This window comes from Tachypleus tridentatus, chromosome 1 (assembly GCF_004210375.1).
Source record: "Tachypleus tridentatus isolate NWPU-2018 chromosome 1, ASM421037v1, whole genome shotgun sequence".
In the NCBI taxonomy this organism is placed as follows: Eukaryota; Metazoa; Arthropoda; class Merostomata; order Xiphosura; family Limulidae; genus Tachypleus; species Tachypleus tridentatus.
In genome coordinates this window covers 101005906-101031812 of record NC_134825.1, presented here as the reverse complement: position 1 = coordinate 101031812, position 25907 = coordinate 101005906, and the positions used below count along the sequence as shown (strand labels likewise).

General features: G+C 34.6%; 1 pseudogene across 1 annotated transcript in view; it reads right to left on the bottom strand.

Annotated features, from left to right (window-relative positions):
• Positions 1-13361: 13361 nt before the first annotated feature.
• LOC143232774 (eukaryotic translation elongation factor 2-like) overlaps positions 13362-25907 on the bottom strand; it is a 33151-nt pseudogene continuing 20605 nt past the window's right edge. The window contains exons 9-12 of the transcript XR_013017726.1: positions 25642-25851; positions 20258-20440; positions 18282-18414; positions 13362-17289 (exon numbers count right to left, since the gene is read on the bottom strand). The product of XR_013017726.1 is annotated as a eukaryotic translation elongation factor 2-like (transcript). The remainder of the gene's footprint in view (positions 17290-18281; positions 18415-20257; positions 20441-25641; positions 25852-25907) is intronic.

Genomic DNA, 25907 nt, shown 5'->3' with positions numbered 1-25907 from the left:
CGTTTTAAACTATATTTCAGAAGAATGCTGAGTGTACATAGATTTGAAAAGGCACACTTGTGTGGATTAACTACTCTACTTTAACGAACCAACCAAGATTTATCTAAATGTTGCATCATCAGCACAAAAAAACCTTGTAACGAACCAACCAAGATTTGTCTAAATGTTGCATCATTAGCACAAAAAAATCTTGTAACTTCGTGTGTTAGTTGTGGCACATATTTTAACGTTTCATTAAAAAAAAAAAGCTTTTCTTATAAAATACAAAGTTTATTACTAATTATCATGCTTTTCCCAACATAACTTCTAATGTATTTTGTCTCAAAATCTAATTAAATACCTAATCAGTTTATTGCCTTGTCTTGAATTACAGTTATGTCGCATCAACATTTTATCATCAAATTTAATGCACCAAAGTCTTATAATGCTTGCTATAATACCCTGTCATTAGCTTAAACTATACAAAGTCCTCTTATTGCGAAGCAAATTGAAACTGAAACTAAATGGATGAAAGTTTGAGATGTTGTATTGCTCATGGGATTTAAAGTAAGTATTGTATAATTTCTCTTTGTATAGAAGGGAATTGATTAACCATTTTCAAATAGCTCTATGCATAAAACAATCATTGTCCAAAAACACCTTTTCAAAAGGTATCTTGATGTATTTCGTTTCAAAATAAAGTTGATTGAATGTTTGGAGTAAATAACTCGCACTATATAAACACTAGACCCTTAGTACATTGTCGCATACCATCCACTATGAAATGCATACAAAATTTCTGGTTATCCCAATAAATACCGAGAAACGGAGACAGAAAGTGAAAAGAAAGCCTATCAGATAAAATAATGAGAAACAGAAAAACGAAGAATGATATAAAGAAAGAGTCGAATGAAAGGTGAAAACCTAGAATGAAGGATCAAAATAGTCTCACCATAAATAAGAGAAATTAGAAGAATAAGTAAGCAGAGGGTATAGAGAGAGAAGTATATGGATGGATAATAAAAGATGTAAAAACAAGCAAACCAAAAAGTAGACAGACGAATATGCATACAGTAAAAACGTATTTCAAGACGGCTGATATGGGTATTAAAACGCTTATTAAAATAAAGTAGAGAACAGCGTTTCGACCTTCTTAGATGATCTTCAGGTTAATAAAACTTTTAATACCCATACCAGACGTCAGGAGATACACTTTTACTTCAAGTGAGTTTCTTGTCATCACGAAACATACAGTAAGGGTAATTAGTATTTCTCTATGAACAACATCTTATGCGACAAGAGAGCTAAATGTGCAGTTCAGGGACACCAAGATTCAATCTTTGAACTTCTAACCAGAAGAAAATTAATCAATCAACAGTATGCGACTGGGAGACTGACTGTTAACACTTATAACGTCAATTTAGCTGAACATGCGGAACGTGCTCAGCATTATATCGCGGCTCAAACAATCATACATGGTTCAAAACTTTGGCTAATTGCTAGAGTCTACTATTACAGGAAAGAATACTTACCTAAGAATAAAGTAACACAAACATTATTTCCGTTTTGAATTCGTGTGGTATTGTCTTAGGGTAACAAGCTTCCGGGATAAAACTCTCAAATAAAAACTAGAGATCGTAGATTATCTAACCCTATGATTACCGCTTTGAAGATATTTTTCCAATTATTCATGCTGCATGCTACTCTATCTCTTTCTTAAGAGGTTATCAGGTTATTACTAACATAGGAGTTACTCAAAATGTGTGAACAGAAATATGATCTCATTGCAAGCTATTCTATTATGTGAAATCGTTCATTATCTATGCATATTATGCATATAAAGCTCAACGGCATCGCAACCAGAGGTGCTGTAGCACCCACAGTTTTACATATTTCACTTGTATAGAAAGTGTAAATTGTATTATTATATTAATTTTCTGGAGGAGCATGGCCCGCAGCCCCCTAGATTGAGCTTTTAATCTGTCATTATAACATCTCCGTGTCTAGCCTAGCAACCTCGCACTGAAATTTGTAATTTTGAGCTAATATACATGATACAATATAGAGACCCCCCCATTCAGTAGTTGTGAGGAGTATAAAAATAGGTCTGTAATTTGGAGGTTAGGTTAGTAATAAATTCCTCCTGCAAATGTTTATAATGAGGCAGGGTAACCAGATTAGTAATTAAACGTATACACTCGTTCATTCTGTGAAGTAATTCTTTAACGAAAGTTGATATATAGAACCACATACAAAATAACTACAGTAATTATACAGAACCAAACATAAAACGTGTTATTAGATATTTTTTTTAAAAATCTTATAGAAGATATCCTTGTCAAAATATAAAATAAATCCACTATCATATCAAAGTGTTGTTAACAGTAGTGTTTAAGCAAGGATACGATCGTAACCTATTGGTTGCATGCTAATACTGTGAGTTAGCGGAGGTGTTTTTAGTCTAGTTACTGTGAAAATGAGCTTGGCCCTTTCGGGCCATAAGTGCGTTATACGTGTAATGGTCAATTCTTACCATTTGGTCTGACAAGAGTACCTCAAGTGTTGGAGGTGGGTGCTGTTAACTAGTTATCTTTCATGCTCTCTGCTATTCAATATTAGGAATGGTTACGAGTTGATAAACCTTGTTTAGACTTGCATGCAAGTTATAAAAAATATATAAACAATATACGCCAGATTTTGTTGTTTTCAGTGCGTCGGTAGGTTATATGTATTTTCCAAGATACGCTTTGTAAACAAAATCTCAAGAGTTCTATACGATAAGTCATTTCTACTTAGTTTTTAGTAGATTTTTGTAACAATTTCTGAGTTTAACCAATTACAAGTAAGCATTCTTTACTTCTAAAGTGTTGGGGAAATTGGGATTAAAAAGTATTTTTTATCAAAGTTTCAATGAATAGTTTATTGTTACAAAAGCTTAAGTGGACTCTATTGGAGAAATCATAACTTTAAAGTTTTCACATCATTTTCTTTAAAACCAAAACCTGGCAATACATTGTAATCCAATATTCTAAAACTTTGATAAAAATCAAATTAAAATTCAGGTTTTTTTTTCTCTCTCTTGATATTTGTTTGTTTGTTTGTTTGTTTTTAAATTTCGCGCAAAGCTACACGAGGGCTATCTACGCTAGCCGTCCCTAATTTAACAGTGTAACAGAAGAGGAAAGGCAGCTAGTCATCACCATCCACCACCAATTCTCTTGGCCTACTCTTTTACCAACGATTAATGGGATTAGTACCCATTACTAATGGGGGCATTACAACGACCCCACAGCTGAAAGGTTGAGCATGTTTGATGTGAAGGGAATTCGAACCCTCGACCCTCTCTTAATTCGGCCACTAAGTGTAAAAGAAGGAGTTGCATAAATTGATCATAACTCAAATATTATTGTTATTTTTATTATTAAATAGCTTTTGAGATGAAGATTTCTTTTTCACCATACAGAACAATTGTCGACATCTGGTATTAGTAGAAAGGCCTCTTCGGGTTCAGAGACAAAATATGGCTCTCAATAAAAACTACTTTTGTTTAGAGTCTGTAATAGAAACCTGAAAGAAAAAAGTGGAAGTTTAATGCAGTTCACCGGTGGTTCGGCGGTAAGGCTTATAACGCTAAAAATGCGGTTCAGAATACCGGTGATAGGCACAGTACAGATAGCTATTTTATTGTTGTTGTTTAGAATTAAGCACAAAGCTACACAATGGGCTATTTGTGCTCTGCCCACCACGGGTATCAAAACCCTGTTTTTAGCGTTGTAAGTCCGCAGACATACCGCTGAGCCACTGGGAGTGGGCAGCTAGTGTGTAGCTCTGTGCTTAAGTTTAAAAAAAAAAGTCTAATGTAAGTTTAATTGACTATTTTTGAAAGATTACCAAACTGCTCTAAAACACTGCTCAACTACAAAAATAGCAGAACGTGAAAAATTTCTTGTTCTGTTTAATCGTCAATGCTTCTCCAGTATAAAATTACTAAAGCAAACGAAAAAGGAATGAAATGCGCTTTAACGACATAGGTAATAGCACCTGATAGACTCCGTTTGTGTTTTATTTTTTGTAATTCCCTTTCCTTTAACAAATTAAATGTTGTGTCCCCTTCTAAGAGTTTATTGGATTGCTGTTAGAACACCGGAAATGGTTTTTGGCTTCCTAACTTGGCTCGCCTTGCAGTGTTTCTTTTCAATTACTCTTTTCTCTATTAGCTAATATAAAGAAAAAAAACATCACACAAGCACTCAATCGCTGATTAAGAGTCTTCACGAGATTCAATTTTGTTAACCAATTTCATTCTATGAGACAAGGCTCTTCATTGAAAAAAAGGTCAAGTAATTGCAATCGAATATTTTAGTTCTTATCTTGTCCAAAGAATGATCAAGATATTTATAGAATTACTCGCCATATGTAATCCGTACAAGTATATATTTCTGCTAATATTGTTTTCTTCTTTCATTTTCATTTCCAGTATTTTGTTCATTCACACTGAATTCAGCTAATTGTCATTCATATTTATGAATATTAGAAAATAAATGTAAAGTCAGTCTACCATTCCATTTACCACTGGTCACTCAATTATTGCTGCTTGAGACATTCTAACCTCATCTGTGATCAATAAAACTGCAAATCGAAAGAATAAGGCTGGGCTCCATACAGTGGGCTTTACATTTATTTATTTAATTTTACTATTTTAAAGAACTTTTCGGCTCAATAATTCACAATAACAAATTATTAGTATCAATGATGCATATTTATGAAATTCCTATATAAATATAGGATCAATGTGTAAGTAAAATGCATCTCAAAATATTGTACAAACATTTATGTTTGTTAATAACGCAATTACCAGTAAATAGCTTAGTAATTTTTATAAATTAAGCAACTAAATTTAGTAATTTATTGACTTTAAAAATATATTGAACATTTGGACTAACAGGAACCATTGAACAAATCTCAAACTATTGTGTTGTCATTATAACGAAGCCCAGCATGGCCAGGTGGTTAGGGCGCTTGACTCATAATATGAGGTCGCGGGTTAGAATCCCCGGTGCACCAAACATGCTCGCCCTTTAAGCTGTGGGATTGTTATAATGTTACGGTCAATCCCACTATTCATTGGTAAATGAGTAGCCCAAGAGTTGGTAGTGGGTGGTGATAACTAGCTGCCTTCCCTCTAGTATTATACTACTAAATTAGGGACGGCTAGGGCAGATAGCCCTCGTGTAGCTTTGCGCGAACTGCAAAAATAAACAATTATAAAGAAAAGTAATTTTACATGTATTCACCGTAGGATTTAGAAGAAAAAATACAGCATAAGTATATTTGTATTGAACATCATATATTGCTTTGGGTTTTCACCCACTTAACAGTTGCGCTAAAATTCAAAACTGGAAGTATATGCGATGTGAGAAGCGAAAAGAAAACATGTGAAGTGTAGGAAAAATATTCCAAGAAACGAAACACCATATGTTATACCTTGTTTTATTATGGGTAGGAACATTTGAATAACTTAAGTTATATAAAGCGTGTCAATCAAATTATTATTTTACTGGAAACAAGAGCTGGCTTAACAGCTCACCTCTTCTATATTTTATCTTATTGCATAATATCCGAGCTGTTATGAACACGTTTCTTTAAACTAACCAGTCATTTCCCACATGTTGCTTCCCTTGTTCTCATTTGATTTATTTTTCAATCAACATATGGAGAGTGTGTAAAGAATATATATATATGTATATGTTATGTTTTGTCAAAAAAACTTTCATAAATATCACCAATACGTAATTAATTATAATGTTAGAATACCTATAGAGCCTTTTAGAAACCTATCGTTTTCATATAGCATTATCATAACACTTAATAACAGTTTTGCCAGCTAAGTTCATGTAAACATAAACCAACCTAATCTGTATAAAATATTTAATACCTCCCCGTGGAACAAAGGTATGTCTGCGGTTGGTTGGTTGGTTGGTTTGGTGTTTAATAGCACAAAGCTCCTAGGCTACCTGCGCTATCATCCGGTAAAAAGTAGAACTTAAAATAAATTTAATAAAATTCATAAAAAGAAATTAAGGTAAAACAAAACAAAGTTAAAAAAACATAAATAGTATTAAAACCAATGGTAAGAGAAAAACTACAGTATTACAAATTGTAAAGAACTTTCTATAGCATAATTGTAATTATCATAACTCGCCAGGATTACTAACAGGTAAGTTCATAAACCACCGTTAGTCACCTGAAATTGGTCTTTTCAATACCGGTTGTGAGTTATTTGACGTTATGGCCGTTTTCAGAAAGTAAAGTTTTAAAAGAATTGCAACAAACTTTAATTATAACTCGCCAGGATGACTAACGGGCAGTTCAAACAGCAGTGTTAGTCACCTGAAGTTGGCCTTTGCAGTCCTGGTTTCGAGTTATTTGACGTTACGGCCATTTTCTTATTTCAAATCAAGCTAGATGGAATTTGATTCTTATAAGAAAATCACATTAAAAAAGGTCTGATGTATAAATTACAAAACTTAAATAGCATTGAAAAGATTAATGGCCTTTAAAAAACTAAAAACATTTCCAAGGTGAGCAGTGTCACCATCACCAATAACACTTTCTAACGTTATAGTTAAACCTTGAATCAGAACATGTTTAAAATGGTGTCGTCGTTGAGAGTCATAACGACGGCAAGACAGTAAAAATGTGGCTTATTGTGACCTGAGTGTTACGCAGACAACACATTCGTACAACAGTCCCAGATAAAAGAAAACAATGGGTTAAAAAGTGTGACCAATGTGTAGTCCAGTTAGAACAACTTCCTCTTTCCGATTCTTACGGAAGCAAGACGGCAAAAGTCCAATATAAGCGATTTCAGAGCCAGAAGAGAACAAAGCGAATGTGTATAAAATAGTGCAGTTAGAGTACTGCTTAGCTTCTATGTGATCGGGGGCAAGAGAAATGGCATACAGTTCATCAGTGAACACAGATGTTGTAGAGGTGCTTCTGCGTGCAACCACCAAACCACAACAAACCAAGACAGATGCCATATAGTTACCTGATTTCGAACCATCTGTATAAATAGGAATGGTAGGACCGTTCGAAAGATGTTCAGCAAATAACAAACAGTATTTCCAGTCAGGAATGTCTACTTTTCTCAAATGACTTAAAGACAGGTCACAATTGGGGACTGTAAGAGGGCATGGTGGGATGGGCTGATCAGTGGATACAGCAATGTTATCCAAGGACAGACCCAATGGCTGACTGTCTGTTCTGAAAAAGTATGACCCACCGAGGAAGGAAAGCACAACTCCAGGTGGGATGCTTTGGTAAGGAACGAAGTTTCGAAGCATATAGCAAAGACAGTTGCAAACAGCGAAGGTGCAAAGAAGGTTCATGTGATTCTATGTATAAGCTCTGAGCTGGGGAAGTTTGGAAAGCCATAGACCAATGATCCATAGTCGAGTTTCAATCGAATAAGAGCACGATATATCTTTAGCATAGAACATCAATCTGCTTCCCAAGTGGTGGAAGAGAGGAAACAGAGGATGTTCAGTGCTCTTGTACATTTGACTCGTAGCTGCTTGATGTGTGGTATAAAGGTCAGCTTACAGTCAAAGGTAAGCCCCAAGAACTTGGTCTCAGGAACCACAAGCAGCACAACTTCACCAATGCAGAGTCCAGGATCAGGGTGAATACCCCATTGGCGGTAAAAGTGCATGCAAACGGTTTTAGAGAGAGAGAAGTTAAAGGTGTGTGCTGTGGTCCACATCAGTAAGCGATTGAGGGCAGTCTGTAGCTGCTGCTCAATATACCTTATGTTCAACGACTGACATGAGATGTGAAAGTCGTCGACATAGAGCTCGTTTGCAACAATGAGAGGGAGTTGTTCAGTGATAACATTAATCTTTATACTGAAAAGTGTGACGCTCGAAACACAGCTCTTAGGGTTTCCAAGTTCCTGTAGAAAAGAACGAGAAAGTGTCGAACCCACACAAACTTGGAATCTCCTGTCCATTAAAAAGTTTTAACAAAAATTTGGCAAATGGCCACACAACACATATATATGGAGGTCTCGCAAAACGCCATACCTCCATGTTGTGTCATAAGCCTTCTCAAAGTCAAAGAATATTGATACAAGATGTTGTCACTTGAGAAAGGCTTCTTTGATTGACGTTTCAAGTCAAATCAGGTGGTCCATGGTGGAGCACTGTCATCAGAACCCACACTGGGTGAGCGAGAGCAGGTTATCTGATTCGAGGAACCAAACAAGACGAGCATTAACCATTCTTTCTAAGATCTTATAGAGACAGCTCGTCAAATGGTAATTTGATGGAATCTTGGGATTCTTCGTAGGCTTAGAGAAAGGTAGGACAATAGCCTAGCACCAGGCATCAGGAAAAACATTCCCCTGCCAGATCCAGTTAAAAACAATCAGAAGAATTAGTAAGAGAAGCAGAAGATAGATGTCGCAGCATGTCATAGTGTACATCATCAGCTGCAACAGATGTACTGCTAGACTGATGAAGGGCCAGTTTGAGTTCCACCAGCGTAAAGGGATGATTATAGTCAGAGAAACAATTAGCTCGAAAGGAAAGAGGTGATTGTTATAACCGAGTCTTGATGGCTAAGAAGCAGAAGTGCTAAATACCCAGTAAAAAGCTTTAACCTAGAATATCGGCAATCTCCAGGTATCAATTACTTCCTGGCCATCAGAGAGAAAGAAAGAGAGGGAGACAGGATTATACTGCCCACTGACCTTTTGAATCTTGTCCCACATGACTTTGGAACTGGTGGTAAAAAATATGCTGGTTGTGGACTTATCCAGGATTTCTTCTGGCTTCGACGTCTTACCCACCAAACATGTGCACGGGCCTGCTGGAAAGCGATGCGATACTAGAGTGTGGGATATCTACGAAAAGTATCTCAGATCCGTTTTTGAGCCTTCCATGCCATGTGGGAGGCAGTATTCCATGACGGACGAGGACATTGTGGAAAACGTGTGGAGGTTTTAGGAATACATTAAACAGCTGCTTGTATAATACAGTCAGTTACTGCTACCACACAGTAAGCTTGATGGCTTACAGACGATGGCAGGATCAAATTCTGTGAGAGCAGTGAAAGAGATCCAGTTTGCTTGATCCAGCTTTCACCAGGGCACACGGGTCGGGTGGCATCGACCAAGGCCAGTTTCTCTCAAAATTATAGAAAAATGATCACTGCATCATGGATTATTGTCGACCCTCCATACAAATGGGAGAAGAGTAAAAGGTGAGCAAACTGAGAGATCAAGAGCAGTAAAACACTGACTAGGTGCATGAAAATAAGTAGAAGAACTGCTATTGAAAAGAGAAAGGTTGTGATCAGAGAGCATACGCTCTACAGAGCGACCCCTTTTATCAATATCAGAACTTCCCCAAAGGGGATGATGTCCACTAAAGTCCTCCAGGATTAAAAAGGGAGACAGCAACTGTTCAATGAGAGCATTAAGGTCTGATTGATTACAGGTATCTTCAGGCGACAGATATAGAGAACAAACTGTGATGGTACAACCCAAGGAAACATGGATGGCTACGGCCTCCAAGGGTGTGTCGAGTGGCAAAGACACATGCTGATCGACTAACAGTGCCACTCCTCCATGCACTTGTCTATCACACAGGCTGTCATTCTGTACAAAGAAAACTACTGAAAGATGATTGTATCGGCAGGTTTCAGAAATGTTTCCTGTAAGGAAAGACATACAGGATGGTAGGAAGCAATCAGTGTTTTGATGTCATCCAGATTAGAACGTAAACCTCGACAGTTCCATTATATCAAGATAATCATTTTTATTTATGTGTAGGCGAATTGGGTAGAGAACCATTCTGTTTACGACCACGTCTTTTTTCTTTACTGTCTTTATTCGGGCCCGGCATGGCCAAGCGTGTTAAGGCGTGTGACTCGTTATCTGAGGGTCGCGAGTTCGCGTCCCCGTCGCACCAAACATGCTCGCCCTTTCAGTCGTGGGGGCTTATAATGTGACGGTCAATCCCACTATTCGTTGATAAAAGAGTAGCCCAAGAGTTGGCGGTGGGTGGTGATGACTAGCTGCCTTCCCTCTAGTCTTACACTGATAAATTAGGGACGGCTAGCACAGATAGCTCTCGAGCAGCTTTGTGCGAAATTCAAAATCAAACAAACAGTCTTTATTCGAGGGAAGCCTATCGATCTTCATGGATCTTGTCCTGGGTCGATTGAGCAGGTCTTTGCTGTTGGAAGAGGATTATAGTGACTGAGGACATGAACGAATGATCGTTTTGCATCTCAGGGTGGGAGAAGATGTATCAGAGGAAATGCCTGTACCCGGAACTAAAGGAAGTGAATCTTAGGATTTGCTGGAATAAATGTTAGAGACAGAGAAGGGTGTTGAAGTTGACTCATCAACTTTTTAACCATGGAAGTCAAAAGACTTTTCATTTGGCTTGAGAACGATTCTTCTGGAGGCACAGAGAGATCTGTCTGCACTCCCACTGTAGTAGTGGAACGAAGTGCAGCAGCATACATTCGAGATGAAGTGGTGAACAGCAACTTTTGAGCTTCGGGATAAGTAATGTTATCAATCGTTTTCAAATGCTGCAGCTCTTTTTCTTTCAATCATTTAGGGCAAGAACGAAAGTAGGATAGGTGAGAGCCATTGCAACTAACGCAATGAGAGTCCATTTCACACTCACAGGCATCGTGGTCCTTGTCACTGCATCAAGCACAAGTCAAGGAACCACAACATTTCAGTGGGCACTGAAATATTTCTTCTTTATTGTGGATCCTCCAAATGAAAACTTAAATAAAATAGTGAAAAAATCTGTCCATAGGTAAACAGCCACATCTTAAAGATTCTGAGCAGCAATCTTCAACATCTGTAACACCTGTTGTACCTTATTTTCTTATACTACATTATCTTTCAGACAAACATTCCGGGCAAACGTCTCCATTTTTCATTCAGAATGGGCTAGAGGGATTTGCTGGCTCTCCAGAGTCAGTAAAGGAGCTTCGACCTGGTGATATATTGGTGGAAACATCCACATTTCAACACAGTGAACCCCTCTTGCATCAAATGACGATTGGGGATATACGTTTTGAAGTTACACCTCATGCTACTTTGAATTCATCACGAGGAGTTACGGTTGAGAAGGATTTGAAGAACACCCCCGAGTCAGAGATTTTTGGTGGTTTCTCCACCCAAGGTGTTTCTGCAGTGAGGCGTATCTTCACTTGCAAGGATGGAATTACGATGCCGACCAATGTCCTCATTCTGATATTTTCACCACCATGTCCATTTGCCACCATCAAAGCAGTTTATCTTAATTGCAGGGTATACATTCCAAACCCTCCCAGATGTTTCCAGTGTCAGCGGTTTGGTTACTCAAAGACGTCACGTTGTGGTTCCTTGACTTGTGCTCGTTGCAGTGGTAAGGATCACGATGCCTATGAATGTGAAATATTTCAAAAAATATTTCAGTGCCCACTAACTCCACCCACCATGGAGCCCTACGAGGGGATGCACTACAATGCCAAACAAGGACACTGCAGCAGTGCCATGGTTTTGTGAGCGTTATACCGAAACACCAGCATCAGATACAATGTCCACAAAATATGTTGAGAACATCCAACACTGGTACTTGGTTGACTCTAGCTCATGTGGACCCGCAGATTGATCCTAGGGTGGCCACCCCAAGGTCGCCCGTCTACAGGAATTCAAGGCCAAGGAATCCACAACGAGGGGTATGTCTGCGGAATTACAACGGTAGAAATCGAGTTTCGATACCCATGATACTCAGAGCATAGATAGCCTATTAAGTGACTTTGCGCTTAACTACAATCAAATAGTTAAATTAGAAAAACTTTTTATTTTTTTATTTTAATATTTGAGGTTTCACGTTTATATCACTTTGACTGTTTCTTAATACATATAAAAATATTTCAGTGTTGTTTTAAGCATCTGTTCTTTACATAATGTTAGCTCTTTTAGTTCGTAAGCCTCCCAGTCTTTAAACCACAGAAGATACTTATTAAAGGTAATAACAGCTTTCATGTTAAAACAAGTATTTTTCTTTTAACTGTTTGTTTAGAATTAAGCATAAAACTTCACTGAAGTCTATCTGTGCTCTGCCCACCACGGATATCGAAACCCGGTTTTTTTCGGTGTAAGTCCGCAGACATACCGCTGTGCCACTGGGGGAGCTTTTTGCTTTTAACATCGGCATTTATTTTTAAAATGACAGGTCTTTAATGGAAAAGGAGGGTTCGTGGATAAAGTATTTTTTAACGAGTTTTGATTTTCTTAGAAAAAAATTCTCATGGTTGATGCGACAGAGCGGTGCACAAAACGAATTACTGAGTGATGAAAACTGCTACTTGCTGCTTACTGGAGCTTTGTATCTGGTAGAAGATAATCGAAACAATGCAACGTTTATTAAAATTACCATCAGATACGACCGAAAGTTTAAACGAAACGGCAGGTTTTGTTTGCTTGGATAATTAAAACGCAGCACAAATTCAAAGCATGTTACATGAATATTTCAGATTGGAAGAGGAAAACGACGAATAGTTTCTATGATTTCTTTCACAAACATTCTTAGCTGAAAGTCTAAAAAAAACATAACCGATGATAAAATGCTAATTACACAGTTGTAGAGGGTTGAAGTAGAACACACCATGAATGGGGATTTCTAAGTCAGTAATTTTACTACACGTCTCATTATAAAGTTACATTTTCATGAAAAAAAATGCTAAGTTTCAAGGTTTATCTATTGAGATTCATTTCGAATTAAATTAGGACATTTTAAAAAAAATGCCCCACGTAGCGAAGTACATAACGATAAAAGTGGAATTTCGATACCTGTTGTAGACAAAATATAGATAATTCTTTGTGTGGCTTTATGGTTAACAACAAAGAAAAAGCCAAACGAAAATTTAGAAACAGAAGAAAAGAGACAGAAACATATTCAAACAGTAAATCATTGTCAAAAATAAAACAATTTCAGCTAACAAAGAGACATCCAGGGAACTTTAGGAGATCAAAGCTTAAAAGAGGGGCCCGGCATGGCCAGCTGGGTTAAGGCGTTAGATTCGTAATCCGAGGGTCGCGGGTTTGAATCACTGTCATACCAAACGTGCTCGCCCTTTCAGCATTGGGGCGTTATAAAGTGACAATCAAACCCACTCTTCGTTGGTAAAAAGAGTAGCCCAAGAGTTGATGGTGGGTGGTGACGACTGGCTGCCTCCCCTCTAGTTTTACACTGCTAAATTAGAGACGGCTAGCGCAGATAGCCCTCGTGTAACTTTGCGCGAAATTCAAAAAACAAAGCAAAAACAAAACAAGCTTACACGAGCAAGAAAACGACACAATATCAGTTTAAAAAATAGGTTTATTTAACAGCGTTCCTGTCAATAAGTTATTGCGAGTGTCATCTAACACATACGAGTAATGTCAAAAAATGGACAACCAAGTACACTTGACAAATCATGGACAGTTTCAAAAAACAGTCAAATTGAATTATAGTTGTCCAAACTATCAACCCGGCATGGCCAGATGGTTAAGGCTCTCGACTCGTAACCTGAGGGTCGCGGAATATAATTCCCGTCACACCAAACATTCTCGCCCTTTCAGCCATGGGAGCGTTATAACGTGACGGTCAACCCCATTATTCGTTGGTAAAAAAGTAGCCCAATAATTGATAGTGAGTGGTGATGATGACGACTAGCTGCCTTCCCTCAAGTCTTACACTGCTAAATTAGGGACGGCTAACGCAGACAGCCCTCGTGTAGCTTTGCGCAAAATGCAAAACCAAACTATCATCATGAAAAATCACTGTCATGATTACTAATATATACGATTATTTAATCCTAGTTATTAATCATTAACCAATTCTTTTACAGCTAAGTTCTAATTACTAATCAATTTATTTGTTGTTGTTTTTTTTTTAATCTACGTTTCGGCTGGTAATCTGCTACTGCCTTCAATGAAGTTCTGGGAAGCACTATCTTTGTGTTTTAGTTTGGTTTCGAACCTGGGAATTCTTGATATAAAGTTTGACGCCTTAACTATTCAACTGGGGTAATATTCAAATAATGAAATATAAACCATAAACGAGAAAAAATTAAAAGCATTTTTAGGGTAACTCTAATATAGAGTTAAAATGGACAGAAGCAATGTGGACATGTAGCTCCACTCTTACACTGTTGCCCCCAGTGGCTCAGCGGTATGTCTGCGGACTTACAACGCTAAAAACCGGGTTTCGATACCCGTGGTGAGCAGAGAACAGATAGCCCATTGTGTAGCTTTGTGCTTAATTGGAACAACAACACCTTACACTGTTAAACTGGCAATTTCTAAAATTTTAGGTTTTTACACTGTTAGTAACGTGTGCATACTGTACGTTGTTGAAATTTCGCACAGTGAGACATCGATCGCTGTTTTCTTAACACTTGCACACTGTTGAAAAAAAAAACGCCCTGGAGTGTTAATAGTGAAATGTATAGGAATTATTTTCATTCAACTTTGTGTTAACTAACTCTATACATTTATAAACCACAAGTTCGTATATATGCTTCGTATAATGTCATATATATATATTTATTCGTTTACATGTGATGAGGTTGTGAATCATACAGATTTTGCTCCAATTTATCTTATTGTCACACGAAAAATGGAAATCCGCATAAAAGAACCGCAAGCAATGCTATGTTTTTAAAGCTAGTTACAAATTTCCGTAATCCAAATTATTAGATACAAGGGGAATAGATTTTAAGTAAAAGGAATATCATTCACAAAATACTCTAGAATGACAAAAATAATCATAAAGCACGCAAAGTGTTCCTGCTTAATTCCACTATCACTTCACAGTTCTTCGAGTATAAAATATTTGAGAACTTCTAAAAGTACAATTAGATTTGCAAAAAAACTGAACAGTATAATTTCTAAAACAAGTGACAACTTTAAAGTCCTCCTCCCCCAAAGAAAGTATTTTTATTCAAGAGTGAATAGCAGGGACGCTGTATATAATCATGAATTTATAAAAACAATTTTTTGCTTACAAATAAATTTAACCATTTTGTTTTAATATCTGTATCACTTCCAACTGATTAGCAGATTTCTTTCTTGGTATTTCTGTAAATTTTAAATTGCGTCACAAAGTCTAGTATACGCGTTTTGTTAAGTATACTAAACATCATACTAACCAGTAGAGTATTTTCCTGCCACTTTGCTCATCACAGAAACAGAAAACTGGAAATTTATACAATGGGTATTATGCACACCTTATGATCAGAAACAAAACCAATACACATCAAATAAAGCAGGTTATAAACTTACATTATGTCCACATGACAATATGGCGTTGTATAATATCCAGTAGCTTCTGATCTTTATAAAAAGAATATTTTAGACCATCAAACAGAAAATAAATTGTTTTCTCCTCAATCCAAAAATAATGTAGTTGCTCATTTACAGAGATAATTACAGCAATTACTGGTTTATTCAAAAGTAATGTTCTTGAAATACGATACTAGCGCTTTTTCAAAACTGTCATCTCAAAGCTGGTATCATAACTTACAAATAAGAATTTGTAATATTCAGTTTCGTAACACTTTACAAATATTGTTGTGGAAATATCTGAATAAACTGTGGCATTTAACTTTTCAGCAATAAGTAAAGATTCCGATAATCTATTCAGTGTTTCAATAATTACTCAACTAAATTCAAATCAACGTAATTTTTAATTTTTCCAGTAGCATGTTATCTATAACAGCTTGAAGTTTTTCCCAAGCAACCTTACTTGTGACTTAAGTTTTTCTTTTATTTACATTTATCTGATAAATGTAATTTTCCAGCAGATATTGGCATGTGAGCTATAACTCATATTATGTATACTGCAAAAACAGTTATTTAACACTAAAATTCATGTCAATATAAGGTTTTATACCAATTTGTTACATAAATCTACACACGTCTTTATTACACAAAATTAATTGTAGGTTCTCTTAGTGAAACAATTTCCAAAAGTTTAGTTTCTCAGTGACAGAACCTAGATCAATACATGGAAATATCTACTAATCCAATCAAAGCATAAATCTCCATATTATTCTGTTTCTTAGAATAACCGAAATGCGATCTAGCACAGATCTTTTTTCAACAACTTAGTAGATTTGCAGTTTAACAATCATCGTAGTAAACTTGAAATTGCAACATTTTCTTTTAAGTCTCGAAGAACCAATACCAAAGCCTTCTATCTGTTGTCTAACTGAAACATTTTGCAGGCTGATATGTGCATTTTTTAAAAAACAGACATTAGAGTTTTTTTTAATTTGAAAGTCCAAAAATTTAATTGCAATTGGCATTTAACCATATATGCCTGTAACTCTGCTACGACACACATCAAATCGTTCTCCAATTGTAAATTCCACAAGTTCTACACTTCCTTTACCTGATTGCTCCATTAGACCTATTAGCTGTTTTAGTAATTACTAATCGTGCTATTTGGTCCTCATAAAAAAAGATAAAAAGAAAAATTAATAACATGCACAATTACAAACTATCTTGATAAATTTACTATGGCATATGTATCCTACTAACTTGCTGTGTTTTCGTTATAGATTTTAGAGAGGGATATCATATTTTGAGGATTTGTAAGAGAAGTATTAGTGTGGATTTATTAGACAAAAAATTAAAAAAATCACTCTGCCAGGGACACCCCTTTTCATGGTTTTACACTGTTGTACATTCTGCTAATTAAACTGCATGTTTTATTTGCAAATCATGTTTTGGAAAAAAAAAAAAGTACAAACACTAAATTGCAGCAACTTTATAGCTTATCCAAATACTTTTTTTTTTAATTTCGCTCAAAGCTACTCAATGGCTATCTGTGCTAGCCGTCCCTAATTTAGCAGTGTAAGACTAGAGGGAAGGCAGCTAGTCATCACCACCCACTGCCAACTCTTGGGCTACTCTTTTACCAATGAATAGTGGGATTGACCGTCACATTATAACGCCCCCACAGCTGAAAGGGCAGGCATGTTTGGCGCGACAGGGATGCGAACCCACGACCTTCAGATTACGAGTTGCACACCTTAGCATGCTTGGCCATGCCGGGCCTTTATCCAAATACTGATTGAGTTCAGGAATAGCCTTCTTCAGTCCTTTTTGTTTTCTAGTATCCATCACTATTTGCCAAGGGCTGGACTTGCCATCCAGTAGATCACCAGATAAGATCTGCCAGTGGTCAAATACATACTGAGGGAAGGCTTGACCTCCTGTGTTGGAGCAAAGATCAGCTGTAAAACCTGTAAAATAAAATATTTAATTTTCTTCTTTACTTGCTTTCTGAAATAACACCAGGTAGAAAATTCTAAAAATATTTATTTTCATCTTAGAATTTATTTTTTTGTTAATTAGAAAGTTCTATTTCATATTTCAAAATATGAATGTAAAAAATATTTGATAATTTTCCTAATCCATGGAAATTACATTTTTTAAACTTTCCTTTAACTACTTTTTTTTCAGGAGCTACATCACTATCCCACAAAACTATAAATCTCTTTTTATACTAGTTTATCCACAGTTCATTGGAATTATTTTATAATTTGCTCTACCCAGTACTGTTTAAACTTTGCTTTCAAAGCTCATCTTCATTAGCTGTTCAATTCACGTCATAAATGATGTGACAAAAGACTTTACAAATAAAATTAAAGAAAGAGAATGAAAAGTAATGTATGAAACAAAATCAGAGGAATTGGATTCTAAAGTAAAGATTGTTTTTTTTAAGCAAATATAAGCTTATGCTTTGAGATGTTCAAAAAAGCCTAAAAATCAATGTCTCTTGTTTACAACCAAGTCTCCTTGAAACTGTGAGAAATGCTAGTTTTAACATTCGTTTCATTTTTCTTTGCAGTTACAATAAATATATGGTATATAACTTTTGAAATAGTTACAAATTATTATGTTGATTTAAATTTGGGAATCTAATACACGGGTATGCACAAAATATCTGAAAGGTTTTCACCTGTCCTGATAAATTAACACAATGTTTGCAATGGTTGAAATATTACAGGTTTCAATATAAGTTGAAAGAGTGCTTAAATTAAAATCATATTAACCAAAGAATTTTTTTTTTTTTCACTGGTAGAAACATTTCACAGAAATTGTATGGAATGCAGTCAAGTAAAGCAAATCCTAATATCGATAGTTAAAACACTGGCTAAGCTAGAAGTAGTAAATGATTCACCAAACATTCTGTGCTTGCCAAGCTAGTGAGTCAAATTTAAGGACTACTAACCAAATGACTCATTCACTGGTAGGTATGCCTTAACAATAAACATGGGAGTGCCTGTAATATGGAACTCTTCAAACACTATTCCTCTTCTGTGATTTAGTACTCCATAGATACCTCCAACAGCTACCTCAGGACACTATAAAGGTATATTTCCACAGTAAAGTACCAGCAATTCACATTATACTATGAAAACTGAAATTATTTTGATACTTTAAAGCACACTATATTATGCAATACTAGAAGTGTCTTAGAAATTTACTTTCATACAAAGCATTCCAAAGCTGTATGAAAAAAACAAAACTAACTAGCAACACAATTTAAAGTTATTTTTCCTTACTATAAAATTTAAAAAAGAACATAGCTGACAAAGTTATGAAAACTTACTAGGAAGTACTCATTAAAAATAAATCTTACTTGATTAAACTTGAACTATCACAGGTTTTTATATTGTGTAAAACATTTAGTAAAAAAGTAGTGTTTTCACACAATTAATGTTTAAAAAACTACTTTCACTATTGAGTTTAATATTTATTTCATGCTCATGCCTCTTTGTAAATGCAAAACACACTTGAAACAGATAATTGCCTATAATTGTACCAATGAAAGAAACAGACCACACCTTATGTGTTTTTCAAGAAATATTTCCAATTCCTATCTTTGGGAGAGATGCTACTATGCTACATTTACACTTCACTTTGTCTCTTGTATTTGTTCAATACTGGATATCTGTTTATACTGTAATTACATTTTTAAATACAATTTGCTTTATTTCCACAAATAAGATTCTGGAAAGTAAAAAGAGAAAAAAACTGACAGAGAAATTAATCTAAAATATCTGGAAAATTAAAAAAACAATAAAGAATTTGATTACATGATATTTAGATTGCTAAGGCTTTCTTAATGGTGATAAAACTTACTTTTAACTTTCCATTAACAGAAATGAGTATCAGATTTTAAACAAAATAACTATAAATTTTGCTTCAACTTCAGCTACCAGAGTTCATACATGTCAATAACAGGTATTAAAATTCACATCAAAATGGTTAATTATTCCCTGTACTTTCCATTACTATCATTTTGGTTAGAATTTTTTCTGACATGAAGTTTAAAATCCACTAACAGCAATCTATAAGTTAGAAGCACAGATTCCAAGTACTAATTATATGAACTAAATAACAGCACATCATCTTGTAACATTAGAAATGTTTCTGAAGAAATGAAAACTGAAACTGGGCTGACAAGAACCTACAAGTTTTAACCATGCAACTGCTTTAGCTTACTAAGCTACCATCAGTACTGATTTTTACAAACCATTTAGCATAACTCAAGATTCTCCCAGATTCTACCATCCTTAATAACTCACACGCATTCAAGACAAGTCTTAATAAACAAAAGCACAGATATGATTAGAAAAATTCATAAATTAAAACTACATTTTCAATATTTCAGGAAGATGTCTCCCTGAAGCCAATACATATTTGCAGCATTAGAGAAACTGGTCAGGAAATGTCAAAACTTTTCAAACCTAACTTTTCTATAATGATGGAAGGGTATTTCATTCAAAACATTAGAAAGAAACAATTTAATTTAAATGTATCTACTAATCAATATTTATCTGATTGTTTCTTCTCACATCTTTAGAGAAATATTTACTTAAGTGCCTGATAATAAATTTAGTTGCAATTTAGTCCAATCAGGTCTCACTGAAGAAACATTTTAGTTAAAGTGAAATAAAAAAAAAATCTTAATGATAACCTGAACAATGCACAGAAGTTGAAAAATAATATTTTTACTTTCAAGAGAAAATGAGGTAATAAATCATTCATCATTTTATTTCCTATTTGCTCATATATGTTGTAAACCAAAGATTTATAAAAAATACTGCTTGAAATTATGCAGGTAATCTCCAAAACCATGGGCTACATATTCTTTACACAGATATAAATTTTGTGTTCATTCAAAATGTACCAAACTCTTACCTGAATCTCCACCAAGTAGACAGGTTCCATGAGGCGGGGTTCTGCTGTAAGCACAGATGCATACAAACAGCGACGAGCTGTAGGAATGATCTGCTCCCAACCACGATGGATAGCATCAGCATGTAGAGTCACATTATAGATATTGAAACGAACTCTTCTCATGTTTTCCTCAGAAAGGACACTCTGCAATTAAGAATAATAATTTCAAATGTAAAACCAACAAAAAGAATTTCCTACAGACTGCTGCATTAACAATTCTCAGTACAAGAGAGAAGTAAAACATCAATCTGGATGATTATTATTAGTTGCTGGCCTTATCATGATGTGATCAATGTCATGATAATTTATACTAATAATAATTTCTATATTGTGGGTGACTCTCATTTTACAGCAGTTGGTGAGGTCAAGCGTAAGCAGGTACAAACCAATCATAGCACATTATAGTTATGAAACATTATTCCCACAAATGATTACTTGTTGTAAGAAGACCTAAAGACTTATATCCTTTTCTGGTGTAAATTATCTTTTGTTCAATAGTTATATTAATTTTATTTGAAAAGTTACTTTTTCATATGAGTTTGTTATTTGTTAGCAAGATGTCACATACAAAACACAGACAAAGTTTTCTGTAAAGTGCAGAGTTGCATTAATATCATGAACTATGATAGTGCTTCATAACACTTTAGAAGTTCACAAAAATTTTAATAAAACACATGAGCAAAACCTATCATAACAAGTATATCTGTTCTTGAAACAGAACTCAACACCTTCTATTTCAATTCCTGGAGCTGCTAAAACATTGATAAAAGCAAAAAAGTTGACTTTCTAATTGTAAGACAATATTCAAAATCCATACATTTGTGTTTTGTATTATTGTTATTATTCATATTATTGTTGTTTCACAAGCCTGCAGAAAAAAATGGCTATGAATATTTTATTCAAACCTGAATAAACCTACTAAAGAAATCCCCTGCACAGGTCAAAGTACTATTTTTACATTGATTCTCGAAAAAGGAGGAGAGATTTAGCCAGGTTTCTCATTGCTATAGACCAATTGTTTTCTTTGAAGCCATTCACACACTGAAAATCTATGCACAGGTACTAGACACTCCTACAAAGGCTATAGGCCAATTTTAAGTTCATTTTTGAAAGTCAAGATTACTACCCTTTAAATTTTCTGAGTTTTTCTTTGGTACCAAAATACACTTTTCAAAGCCATTCAAGCATCTAAGAAATGGTGAAACCATTTAAAACACCATTTTATACTGGTTAGAAATGCTTCATTTTATTGAAGCTGCAACAGAAAAACAGCAATGAACATTGTACTGAAACCTAGATAAGAGTAATGAATGTACTACAGAGTGTTTTTATAGCTTACTTTTAAAATTAATTCAGATGCCTTCCTTTTTTTTTCTCTGAAGAATTTCTCTAAGTCCTTCACTCTCCACCAATGAAAAAAGCTGGTGTTTTACTAATGTGCACTAATTTTTCAATTAGTGCAACTTGTAGCACATTAATTGCAAATTGCCACATTAAGAAATCATCATATCTTGAGTTTGCTGTTGTACTTTGTTTCTAGTGGTCATTTGCAACTATTTCAGTGAGATTTCTATATGAAAACCATAGTATACTTCTCTAATCTAATATTTTATTCTACTAATTTTAGACTTTGCTTGTTAAACATTTGTTTCATAAAACCTCAGACACAAAGCCACAAGACACAGTAAATAACAGTTAAGTGAAAAAAAATGCAGCAGTAAACTGTTGAAAAACATTTAATGTTCAACTGAATGCATATGCATGCATATAGCTTAAACTTTATTCTCCTAAAATGGACAATAAAAGCTTAGAAAACAAGTTAATTAAAAATTGTTAATTTAAAAAGGGAAATAACAATCAATAAAAAAGTACAGAAATGGAAAGAATCAAAACGCAAAGACATTTTCAAGCCTACAACTACAGCATCTAACAAAAAAAAAAAAAAAAAAAAAAAATTAAGCTGAAAATAGTGTTTACATTATTTTCTCAAATCACTATTTGGCTCCACTAAATTTCTTTAGTACTGTAAACATGTAGATATTATTTTTTTACCATCTAGTTTGAGAAGGTGAGGTATGTAGATGGGTACAGTAAATACAACACTTATCATCCTATCACAGTTTTAATAAAAATATAGAATAGGAAGAGGCATAAAATATCAAGTCATCCCATAAGTAATGCCCAAAAATTTAATACAGAAAGTGATTCATCATTTCTGTCTTTGTATGAGGCTTTAATGACTATAACATGTAGTAGAACATGTAAAAAAAATGTTCAGACAAATAAAAGAAACTAACCCAACTCCACTTTTTTAGATCATTAATCAAATAAATCATTATGAAGATGATCCTTGGACACATTAGGCATATAATGCTTTACAAGTTTACAAAAGGCAATAGTGCAGCAGATACTGCACAAAACATTCAAGGTGTTTATGGTTTGGAGTCTCTCAATGAAAGGAAATGTTGAATGTCGTTTCAGAAGTTCAGATCGGGTACCTACAGCGTAAGTGATGTGCCGCATTCAGGTCATCCTGTTGAGTTTAATGATGACTTGCTGCTGGCTGCACTTGATAAAGATTGTGCTGTAACAGTTGAAGAACTAGTACAGAAGCTTAATTAACCCATTCAACAGTTCATTGTCATCTGCAACAGCTTGGAAAAGTGTCAAAACTTGGAAAATGGGTCCCCCATGATTTGACAGAAGCCAACCTTAGAGCAAGAATGGACATTTGCACTTTGTTACACTCTCGCAAATGTAACTCACCTTTTTTGGACACATTAGTGACTCGAGATGAAAAACAGATATTTTATAAAAATGTTAAGTGTCACAGACAATGGCTCTGTGCAGGTAAACTGGCTAAAGCATAGCCCAAAATGGACCTCCACCCAAGGAAAGTCTTGTTAAGCATCTGGTGGAATATTGTTTGTGTGATCCACTTTGAGTTGCTGTCACTCAATGTAAGGATTACAACAGACTTCTATTGTCAACAGTTAGAGCGACTGAATGTCACACTGAAAGAAAAGAGGCCTACTTTGATCAATCATGAAGGTGTTGTGTTACACCACAATAATGCACAACCCCTTACAGAAAGGATCATATATGCAAAGATTGAAGAGCTAAACTAGGAAAACTTCCACATCCTCATCATTCTCCAGACCTTACCCCATCTAATTATCATCTATTCTAAAGTTTACAGAAGTATCTTGATGGAAGAGAGCTTGGAACACATGAAGATGTCAAAACCAACATGAAGATGTCTTTTCCTTCAAACCCTAAGAATTTTATAGAAGTGGCATTCAGAAGCTTGTGACTCATTGGCAGGAAGTAATTAATAATAATGAAACATTCATTATTGATTAAAAAACATTAAAAGCATTTGAAATCCTTTCTCTTTCTGTGAACCTAAAATTGGAAATCACTTAAGGGATGACCTGATATAATCCTACATAATTTATAAAGATCTTATCTGCATATTTATCTATGGATGACAATCCACAAAGTATGCAGTAACAAATTATTAGGAAAATAATACACCATATCACATTACAAAACTGGATTCTCAGCTCAACCTCATAACATTACAGTTTGAAATATCTCTAAATCATTGGAAATAATACTAAAAAAACGTACTGAGATGAAAAGATAAAATCACTTAGAGATATATAGCATGACATAATGCAAATAATGGCCATTTCACTAAGTAACTGAAATGTTATAAGTTAACAAAAGATTTATTTTGCACCTAACTCCATAATGATGTAGAAGTGATTCAAAATAAGTAATGTAGTGTTTTTAAGTGTAAGCTGTTGACAGCTATAATAAACTTTTAATTACGTGAACATGAAGAATCATGTTAATTATTAATTCATTTCAGTAGCAATATAAAAATGAAAAAATAATCACTAAGAAATAATGGAAAACATTTTCTTGCAAAAGAGTTGACATTTCAAATGTACAGTTCTGAGGAGCAACAAAATTTCATTCTTAAAATTTTCAAAATTTGTTTTTAAAAAAAACAACAACTTTATTTAATGTTACAATTTACAATTCTTAACCATAAGCAACCAAAAAAATTTTATTCTTAGAGTAAGCATTTACTAATAACTAAAACATGAAAATACTTTTGGATCAATGCAGATGTGATACTGTAATTTACAACCTGTCAACTACCTAAACTCTGCATGAGACAAACACACAGGATTGATTGAAATCCATGAAGCATAACCTCTTAAAACTCTGGAACTTGCACTATCAGTGAATTAGAACAAAAAATGAACAGCTTATAATAAGCATTAATATGTTCCCAATGTCAGTTTCTTTTGTTTTTTCCTTATTGTCTTTTATACCTTTTTCTCAACTCATCATCTTGAACATACACCATACTGAAACAATGAAAGCATCTACTACTGTATTTGTAAAAAATTATAACGAATAAATATTGTTGCATGTAACAGCCAATGAAATTTCATTTTACCAACAACTGATTGTCCTCACCCATACATCATTCACATGGTACTGACATTTGGTCAATAAAATACGGTATGTCATGCAGATAAAGAATAGAAGAATCCAAGTCATTCCCACATGCCATCTATTTGATGAACAAGAGGTTAACAATCAGGAAATTTCTCATAACTGTCTAAATTTGAAAATATTATGGGAAAAGGAACTTGGTATTGCAAAAGTAAACTACTTAAAGAGTAACCAAACAAGAACAAATTACTGTTTTACATAAATAACATTATATTAAACGATACTTTCTTATCACATACTACCACAAGTGTACACCAAAGACAATTGTAGATACAATCTAAACTTGCTTGCTTGTCATTATAGTAATTTTACAAGACTTTAGTGTGTGTATGTGCGTGCGCAAAGTAAAATATACTCCATCCTCTATTTTAAAATTATGTCAGGAAACAGAACAAGTAAATAATTCACTCAAAACTCAGTGTTTAAGTAGTCAAAGTTGAAGACTGTTCTACTGAGCTCCCACTACAAGTCAAGTTATTAAATTCCATTTTTTTCTCATGAGTCTCCAAAAGAACATTTATAAAAGTTATATGGTAGAAACACAAAATTACTAGCAATTACCTTAAAAGTTTAGTATAATTGCTTTATTGAAAGTCAAAGAATAAATTATATACCAACAACTAAAATGCAAAAAATAAGTCCAATGAACTGAGGAGAACACAGCATGTACAAACAAATCTCGAAGAAAGCTCAAACTTTATAAACCTTCAACACTAATGAGAGACTCCAGCTATGTTTTTTTTTATTTTCCATATTCAGCAACATAAACTTTGAATTAAATAAATTTAAAGTTCAAAAAAATACTTTGCCTCTTTGTTTGCCCACTGAAAGCCAGCAACAACAGAATCCTTGATTTCATTCAAGTACTGAACTCCCCTGGTACAATCTATGAGTAGGTTTGGTCCATTACCCTCAGGCCCAAAAGCCCATATTTTTTTTGCTTCTCTGGCATCCCAGCCATACTCTTCTGTCAGATAATGACCACGTGCTTTGAAGTGATCTTTGTGAGTCACCTTACCCTAAACAGAGGAAATGACAAAACATAAACCTCAAATATACAATTTTTTAATCACTT